This window comes from Salmo salar, chromosome ssa15 (assembly GCF_905237065.1).
Source record: "Salmo salar chromosome ssa15, Ssal_v3.1, whole genome shotgun sequence".
NCBI lineage: Eukaryota > Metazoa > Chordata > Actinopteri > Salmoniformes > Salmonidae > Salmo > Salmo salar.
Window position 1 is genome coordinate 9,342,226 of NC_059456.1, and position 10,274 is coordinate 9,352,499.

The window sequence follows — 10,274 nt, forward strand, 5'->3', positions numbered from 1 at the left end:
GTGCTGCATAACCAAACTGTCCACCTCAGTCAATATTGGTGCTGCATAACCAACCTGTCCCCATCAGTCAATATGGTGCTGCATAACCAACCTGTCTCCCTCAGTAATTATGGTGCTGCATAGCCAACCTGTCCCCCTCAGTCAATATGGTGCTGAATAACCAACCTGTCCCCCTCAGTCAATATGGTGCTGCATAACCAACCTGTCCACCTCAGTCAATATGGTGCTGCATAACTAACCTGTCCACCTCAGTCAATATGGTGCTGCATAACCAACCTGTCCCCTTCAGTCAATATGGTGCTGCATAACCAACCTGTCCACCTCAGTCAATATGGTGCTGCATAACCAACCTGTCTCCTTCAGTCAATATGGTGCTGCATAACCAAACTGTCCACCTCAGTCAATATTGGTGCTGCATAACCAACCTGTCCCCATCAGTCAATATGGTGCTGCATAACCAACATGTCTCCCTCAGTAATTATGGTGCTGCATAGCCAACCTGTCCCCCTCAGTCAATATGGTGCTGCATAACCAACCTGTCCCCCTCAGTCAATATGGTGCTGCATAACCAACCTGTCCACCTCAGTCAATATGGTGCTGCATAACCAACCTGTCCCCCTCAGTCAATATGGTGCTGCATAACCAACCTGTCCCCCTCAGTCAATATGGTGCTGCATAACCAACCTGTCTCCCTCAGTCAATATGGTGCTGAATAACCAACCTGTCCACTACAGTCAATATGGTGCTGCATAACCAAACTGTCCACCTCAGTCAATATTGGTGCTGCATAACCAACCTGTCCCCATCAGTCAATATGGTGCTGCATAACCAACATGTCTCCCTCAGTAATTATGGTGCTGCATAGCCAACCTGTCCCCCTCAGTCAATATGGTGCTGCATAACCAACCTGTCCCCCTCAGTCAATATGGTGCTGCATAACCAACCTGTCCACCTCAGTCAATATGGTGCTGCATAACCAACCTGTCCCCCTCAGTCAATATTGTGCTGCATAACCAACCTGTCCCCCTCAGTCAATATGGTGCTGCATAACCAACCTGTCTCCCTCAGTCAATATGGTGCTGAATAACCAACCTGTCCACTACAGTCAATATGGTGCTGCATAACCAACCTGTCCGCCTCAGTCAATATGGTGCTGCATAACCAACCTATCCACCTCAGTCAATATGGTGCTGCATAACCAACTTGTCCCCCTCAGTCAATATGGTGCTGCAAACCAACCTGTCCACTTCAGTCAATATGGTGCTGCATAACCAACCTGTCTCCCTCAGTCAATATGGTGCTGCATAACCAACATGTCTCCCTCAGCCAATATGGTGCTGCATAACCAACCTGTCCCCCTCAGTCAATATGGTGCTGCATAACCAACCTGTCCCCCTCAGTCAATATGGTGCTGCATAACTAACCTGTCCACCTCAGTCAATATGGTGCAGCATAGCCAACCTGTCCACCTCAGTCAATATGGTGCTGCATAAGCAACCTGTCTCCCTCAGTCAATATGGTGCTGCATAACCAACCTGTCCACCTCAGTCAGTATGGTGCTGCATAACCAACCTGTCCACCTCAGTCAATATGGTGCTGCATAACCAACCTGTCCCCATCAGTCAATATGGTGCTGCATAACCAACCTGTCTCCCTCAGTCAATATGGTGCTGCATAACCAACCTGTCCACCTCAGTCAATATGGTGCTGCATAACTAACCTGTCCCCCTCAGTCAATGTGGTGCTGCATAACCAACCTGTCCCCCTCAGTCAATATGGTGCTGCATAACCAACCTGTCCCCCTCAGTCAATACGGTGCTGCATAACCAACCTGTCCCCCTCGGTCAATATGGTGCTGCATAACCAACCTGTCCCCCTTAGTCAATATTGTGCTGCATAACCAACCTGTCCACCTCAGTCAATATGGTTCTGCATAACCAACCTGTCTCCCTCAGTCAATATGGTGCTGCATAACCAACCTGTCCACCTCAGTCAATATGGTGCTGCATAACCAACCTGTCCCCCTCAGTCAATATGGTGCTGCATAACCAACCTGTCCCCCTCAGTCAATATGGTGCTGCATAACCAACCTATCCACCTCAGTCAATATGGTGCTGCATAACCAACTTGTCCCCCTCAGTCAATATGGTGCTGCATAACCAACCTGTCCCCCTCAGTCAATATGGTGCTGCATAACTAACCTGTCCACCTCAGTCAATATGGTGCAGCATAGCCAACCTGTCCACCTCAGTCAATATGGTGCTGCATAAGCAACCTGTCTCCCTCAGTCAATATGGTGCTGCATAACCAACCTGTCCACCTCAGTCAGTATGGTGCTGCATAACCAACCTGTCCACCTCAGTCAATATGGTGCTGCATAACCAACCTGTCCCCATCAGTCAATATGGTGCTGCATAACCAACCTGTCTCCCTCAGTCAATATGGTGCTGCATAACCAACCTGTCCACCTCAGTCAATATGGTGCTGCATAACTAACCTGTCCCCCTCAGTCAATGTGGTGCTGCATAACCAACCTGTCCCCCTCAGTCAATATGGTGCTGCATAACCAACCTGTCCCCCTCAGTCAATACGGTGCTGCATAACCAACCTGTCCCCCTCGGTCAATATGGTGCTGCATAACCAACCTGTCCCCCTTAGTCAATATCGTGCTGCATAACCAACCTGTCCACCTCAGTCAATATGGTTCTGCATAACCAACCTGTCTCCCTCAGTCAATATGGTGCTGCATAACCAACCTGTCCACCTCAGTCAATATGGTGCTGCATAACCAACCTGTCCCCCTCAGTCAATATGGTGCTGCATAACCAACCTGTCCCCCTCAGTCAATATGGTGCTGCATAACCAACCTGTCCCCCTCAGTCAATATGGTGGTGCATAACTAACCTGTCCCCCTCAGTCAATATGGTGCTGCATAACCAACCTGTCCCCCTCAGTCAATATGGTGCTGCATAACTAACCTGTCCACCTCAGTCAATATGGTGCTGCATAACCAACCTGTCCCCTTCAATCAATATGGTGCTGCATAACCAACCTGTCCACCTCAGTCAATATGGTGCTGCATAACCAACCTGTCTCCCTCAGTCAATATGGTGCTGCATAACCAACCTGTCCACCTCAGTCAATATTGGTGCTGCATAACCAACCTGTCCCCATCAGTCAATATGATGCTGCATAACCAACCTGTCTCCCTCAGTAATTATGGTGCTGCATAGCCAACCTGTCCCCCTCAGTCAATATGGTGCTGCATAACCAACCTGTCCCCCTCAGTCAATATGGTGCTGCATAACCAACCTGTCCCCCTCAGTCAATATGGTGCTGCATAACCAACCTGTCCCCCTCAGTCAATATGGTGCTGCATAACCAACCTGTCCCCCTTAGTCAATATCGTGCTGCATAACCAACCTGTCACCCTCAGTCAATATGGTGCTGCATAACCAACCTGTCCACCTCAGTCAATATGGTGCTGCATAACCAACCTGTCTCCCTCAGTCAATATGGTGCTGCATAACCAACCTGTCTCCCTCAGTCAATATGGTGCTGCATAACCAACCTGTCCACCTCAGTCAATATGGTGCTGCATAACCAACCTGTCCCCCTCAGTCAATATGGTGCTGCATAACCAACCTGTCTCCCTCAGTCAATATGGTGCTGCATAACCAACCTGTCCCCCTCAGTCAATATGGTGCTGCATAACCAACCTGTCCACCTCAGTCAATATGGTGCTGCATAACCAACCTGTCTCCCTCAGTCAATATGGTGCTGCATAGCCAACCTTATTTATCTCTGTAAACCAATTACATACAGCAGAATTATGAATACATACCATTCAAATGCAACAGATAAATCCCTTCATTCCATTCCTTCATTCGTTGTAAACATTAAGACTACGCAGCTTAATGCACAGGTTAATACTATATGGTGTATCTGTTATAATACTATATGGTGTATCTGTTATAATACTATATGGTGTATCTGTTATAATACAAATGGTGTATGTATGGTGTATCTGTTATAATACTATATGGTGTATGTATGGTGTATCTGTTATAATACTATATGGTGTATCTGTTGTAATACTATATGGTGTATGTATGGTGTATCTGTTATAATACTATATGGTGTATGTATGGTGTATCTGTTATAATACTATATGGTGTATGTATGGTGTATCTGTTATAATACTATATGGTGTATATATGGTGTATCTCTTATAATACTATATGGTGTATATATGGTGTATCTGTTATAATACTATATGGTGTATGTATGGTGTATATGTTATAATACTATATGGTGAATCTGTTATAATACTATATGGTGTATCTGTTATAATACTGTATGGTGTATCTGTTAAAATACTATATGGTGTATCTGTTATAATACTGTATCTGTTATAATACTATATGGTGTATGTATGGTGTATCTGTTATAATACTATATGGTGTATGTATGGTGTATCTGTTATAATACTATATGGTGTATCTGTTGTAATACTATATGGTGTATGTATGGTGTATCTGTTATAATACTATATGGTGTATGTATGGTGTATCTGTTATAATACTATATGGTGTATGTATGGTGTATCTGTTATAATACTATATGGTGTATATATGGTGTATCTCTTATAATACTATATGGTGTATATATGGTGTATCTGTTATAATACTATATGGTGTATGTATGGTGTATCTGTTATAATACTATATGGTGAATCTGTTATAATACTATATGGTGTATCTGTTATAATACTGTATGGTGTATCTGTTAAAATACTATATGGTGTATCTGTTATAATACTGTATCTGTTATAATACTATATGGTGTATGTATGGTGTATCTGTTATAATACTATATGGTGTATGTATGGTGTATCTTTTATAATACTATATGGTGTATCTGTTGTAATACTATATGGTGTATGTATGGTGTATCTGTTATAATACTATATGGTGTATGTATGGTGTATCTGTTATAATACTATATGGTGTATGTATGGTGTATCTGTTATAATACTATATGGTGTATATATGGTGTATCTCTTATAATACTATATGGTGTATATATGGTGTATCTGTTATAATACTATATGGTGTATGTATGGTGTATCTGTTATAATACTATATGGTGAATCTGTTATAATACTATATGGTGTATCTGTTATAATACTGTATGGTGTATCTGTTAAAATACTATATGGTGTATCTGTTATAATACTGTATCTGTTATAATACTATATGGTGTATGTATGGTGTATCTGTTATAATACTATATGGTTTATCTGTTATAATACTATATGTTGTATGTATGGTGTATCTGTTATAATACTATATGGTTTATCTGTTATAATACTATATGTTGTATGTATGGTGTATCTGTTATAATACTATATGGTGTATCTGTTATAATACTGTATGGTGTATCTGTTATAATACTATATGGTGTATCTGTTATAATACTATATGTTGTATGTATGGTGTATCTGTTATAATACTATATGGTTTATCTGTTATAATACTATATGTTTTATGTATGGTGTATCTGTGATAATACTATATGGTGTATCTGTTATAATACTGTATGGTGTATCTGTTGTAATACTATATGGTGTATCTGTTATAATACTATATGGTGTATCTGTTATAATACTATATGTTGTATGTATGGTGTATCTGTTATAATACTATATGGTTTATCTGTTATAATACTATATGGTGTTTGGTTTGTTTCTATGACATAAAAGCGTTATTCATTATAATCCTCAAAATCTCATCTTTCAAAATACATGGACACCTCTTAATTTATAGCATTTCCCTCAATCAGACAACAACAAAAAATGGGTGAAAGTTGCCCAATTACCTGGAGGGATAGGGGGAGGTGACTTCTTGTCACGTGAGGTGCTAAAGTTCAGAACGGCTGTCAATCAAAACCCATACAAAGCTGTGAAGAACAGAGCCTGAGCTCTGACGTCATGTTTAGCATGTTTACTGTACAACCACTGTGTTCCCATTTAGGTGCTTATTAGTGTCCAAATCCGCCATTTTCAACCCGTATACAGGTACGAGTGTAAAGGACCCAATTGTCATACTTGAGTAACAGTATAGATTCCTTAATAGAAGGTTACTCAAGTAAAAGTGAAAGTCACCCAGTAAAATATTACTTGAGTAAAATCATTTTAAATTCTTTATATATTTTTTGGGGGGATAGCCAGGGTCACACTCCAACACTCAGACATTATTTACAAAAGATGCATTTGTGTTTAGTGAGTGCGCCAGAACAGAGCTAGTAGGGATGACCCACGTGTTCTCTTGATAAGTGTGTAAATTTGGCTATTTTCCTGTCTTGTTAAGCATTCAAAATGCAATGAGTAATTTTGGTTGTCAGGGAAAATGTATCGAGTAAAAAGTACAATATTTTATTTTGGAATGTAGTGAAGTAAAAGTAAAAGTTGTCAAAAATATGAATAGTAAAGTACAGGTACCCCCAAAAAACTACATAAGTAGTATTTGAAAGTATTTTTACTGAAGTACTTTACACCACTGCTACCAAGCACTTTGTGATGGACTTTACAGCCGAGCTACCTAATTTAAGAAGAGAGGAGTCACAGAGAAGCAGCCAGCCAGTCTATAGACAGGCTGTATTGGGGGTGAAGAGAACAGAGGAATCACAGAGAAGCAGCCAGCCAGTCTATAGACAGGCTGTATTGGGGGTGAAGAGAACAGAGGAATCACAGAGAAGCAGCCAGCCAGTCTATAGACAGGCTGTATTGGGGGTGAAGAGAACAGAACAGTCACAGAGAAGCAGCCAGCCAGTCTATAGACAGGCTGTATTGGGGGTGAAGAGAACAGAGGAGTCACAGAGAAGCAGCCAGCCAGTCTATAGACAGGCTGTATTTGGGGTGAAGAGAACAGAGGAGTCACAGAGAAGCAGCCAGCCAGTCTATAGCCAGGCTGTATTGGGGGTGAAGAGAACAGAGGAGTCACAGAGAAGCAGCCAGCCAGTCTATAGCCAGGCTGTATTGGGGGTGAAGAGAACAGAGGAGTCACAGAGAAGCAGCCAGCCAGTCTATAGCCAGGCTGTATTGGGGGTGAAGAGAACAGAGGAGTCAGAGCAGAATTAGGCCGATAACCGCTAATTATCAAAATTCAGAAAAGAGACGTTAAATTCAACAAACACCTAAAAGGAAGTGATTCCCAAACCGTCCATAACAAAGCCCTCACCTACAGAGAGATGGACCTGGAGAAGAGTCCCCTAAGCAAGCTGGTCCTGGAGCTCTGTTCACAAACACAAACAGACCCCACAGAGCCCCAGGACAGCAACACAATTAGACCCAACCAAATCATGAGATAACAAAAAGATAATTACATTGGAAAGAATTAACAAAAGAACAGCGCAAACTAGAATGTTATTTGGCCCTAAACAGAGAGTACACAGTGGCAGAATACCTGACCACTGTGACTGACCCAAACTTAAGGAAAGATTTGTCTATGTACAGACTCAGTGAGCATAGCCTTGCTACTGAGCAACAGGCTATGTGCACACTGCCCACAAAATGAGGTGGAAACTGAGCTGTACTTCCTAAACTCCTGCCCAATGTATGACCATATTAGAGACACATATTTCCCTCAGATTACACAGATCCACAAAGAATTTGAAAACAAACCCGATTTTGATAAACTCCCATATCTACTGGGTGAAATACCACAGTGTACCATCACAGCAGCAAGATTTGTGACCTGTTGCCGCAAGAAAAGGTCAACCAGTGAAGAACAAACACCATTGTAAATACAACCTATATTTATGTTTATTTATTTTCCCTTTTGTACTGTAACTATTTGCACATCGTTACAACACTGTATATAGACATAATATGACATTTGTAATGTCTTTATTCTTATGGAACTTCTGTGAGTGTAATGTTACTGTTAATTTTGTATTGTTTATTTCACTTTTTGTATATTATCTACTTCACTTGCTTTGGCAATGTTAACATTTGTTTCCCATGCCAATAAAACCCCTTGAATTGAATTGAATTGAATTGAGAAACAGCCAGCCAGTCTATAGACAGGCTGTATTGGGGGTGAAGAGAACAGAGGAGTCACAGAGAAGCAGCCAGCCAGTCTATAGACAGGCTGTATTTGTCGACCGGTGTGATCTCGTAAACAGAGAGCCTTTTGCAAACAGCTGCAGAAATTCCAGGCTTGTGTGATTAAAACGTAACACCCACAATGATGGGAGGGTGTTGAAACAAGTCTGCCTGCACTCTGGTTTAATGAGAGAGAGAGAGAGAGAGAGAGAGAGAGAGAGAGAGAGAGAGAGAGAGAGAGAGAGAGAGAGAGAGAGAGAGAGAGAGAGAGACAACCAAATCATGACAAAACAAAAAGATAATTACTTGGCACTGGAGAGCATTAACAAAAAAAACAGCAAACTAGAATGTTATTTGGGTCTAAACAACACACACTACCGTTCCAAAGTTTGGGGTCACTTAGAAATGTCCTTGTTTTTGAAAGAAAAGCACATTTTTTGTCCATTAAAATAACATCAAATTGATCAGAAATACAGTGTAGACATTGTTTAATGTTGTAAATGACTATTGCAGTTGGAAACGGATGATTTTTTGTGGAATATCTACATAGGCATACAGAGGTCCATTATCACTCCATTGTTTAATTGCTAAATTGTAATTATTTCGCCACTATGGCCTATTTATTGCCTTACCTCCCTTATCTTACCTCATTTGCACACACTGTATAAAGACTTTTTTTTCTCTTTTGTGTTATTGACTGTATGTTTGTTTATTCCATGTGGAACTCTGTGTTGTTGTTTTTGTCGCACTGCTTTGTTTTATCTTGGCCAGGTCACAGTTGTAAATGAGAACTTGTTCTCAACTGGCCTACCTGGTTAAATAAAGGTGAAATTAAAAAAAATGTAAAAATCAGCAACCATCACTCCTGTGTTCCAATAGCACGTTGTGTTAGCTAATCCAAGTTTATCATTTTAAAAGGCTAATTGATCATTAGAAAACCCTTTCGCAATTATGTTAGCACAGCTAAAAACTGTTGTGCTGATTAAAGTAGCAATAGAACTGGCCTTCTTCAGACTAGTTGAGTATCTGGAGCATCAGCCTTTGTGGGTTTGATTACAGGCTCAAAATGGCCAGAAACAAATAACTTTCTTCTGAAACTCGTCAGTCTATTCTTTTTCTGAGAAATGAAGGCTATTCCATACGAGAAATTGCCAAGAAACTGAAGATCTCGTACAACGCTGTGTACTACTCCCTTCACAGAACAGCGCAAACTGGCTTTAACCAGAATAGAAAGAGGAGTGGGAGGCCCCGGTGCACAACTGAGCAAGAGGACAAGTACATTAGAGTGTCTAGTTTGAGAAACAGACGCCTCACAAGTCCTCAACTGGCAGCTTCATTAGATAGTACCCTCAAAACACCAGTCTCAACGTCAACAGTGAAGAGGCAACTCCGGGATGCTGGCCTTCTAAAAAACTCGGACCTCCTTTACTCCACACACAGAGATGCATACAAAGGTCTCCCTCGCCGTCCTATTGGCAAATCTGACCATAATTCTATCCTCCTGATTCCTGCTTACAAACAAAAAATTAAAGCAGGAAGCACCAGTGACTCGATCAATAAAAAAGTGGTCAGATGAAGCAGATGCTACGCTACAGGACTGTTTTGCTAGCACAGACTGGAATATGTTCCGGGATTCTTCCGATGGCATTGAGGAGTACACCACATCAGTCATTGGCTTCATCAATAAGTCCATCGATGATGTCGTGCCCTCAGTGAACGTACGTACATACCCCAACCAGAAGCCATGGCTTACAGGAAACATGTGCACTGAGCTAAAGGGTAGAGCTGCCGCTTTCATATTAGAGACACATATTTCCCTCAGATTACACAGACCCACAAAGAATTCGAAAACAAACTCACACATTTTGATACATTCCCATATCTACTGGGTGAAATTCCACAGTGTTTCATCACAGCAGCAAGATTTGTGACCTGCTGCCACAAGAAAAGGGCAACCAGTGAAGAACAAACACCATTGTAAATACAACCCATATTTATGTTTATTTATTTTCCTTTCATACTTTTTTTTAAATTTTTTTTTATTTATTTAACCTTTATTTAACCAGGTTGGCCAGTTGAGAACAAGTTCTCATTTACAACTGCGACCTGGCCAAGATAAAACAAAGCAGTGTGACACAAACAACAACACAGAGTTACACATGGAATA

General features: G+C 41.2%; 1 protein-coding gene across 2 annotated transcripts in view; it reads right to left on the reverse strand.

Moving 5' to 3' along the window:
- The window catches only part of LOC106570942 (AT-rich interactive domain-containing protein 3A), a 210,536-nt gene that overhangs the window by 181,768 nt on the left and 18,494 nt on the right, over positions 1 to 10,274 (reverse strand). The window lies entirely within an intron of this gene.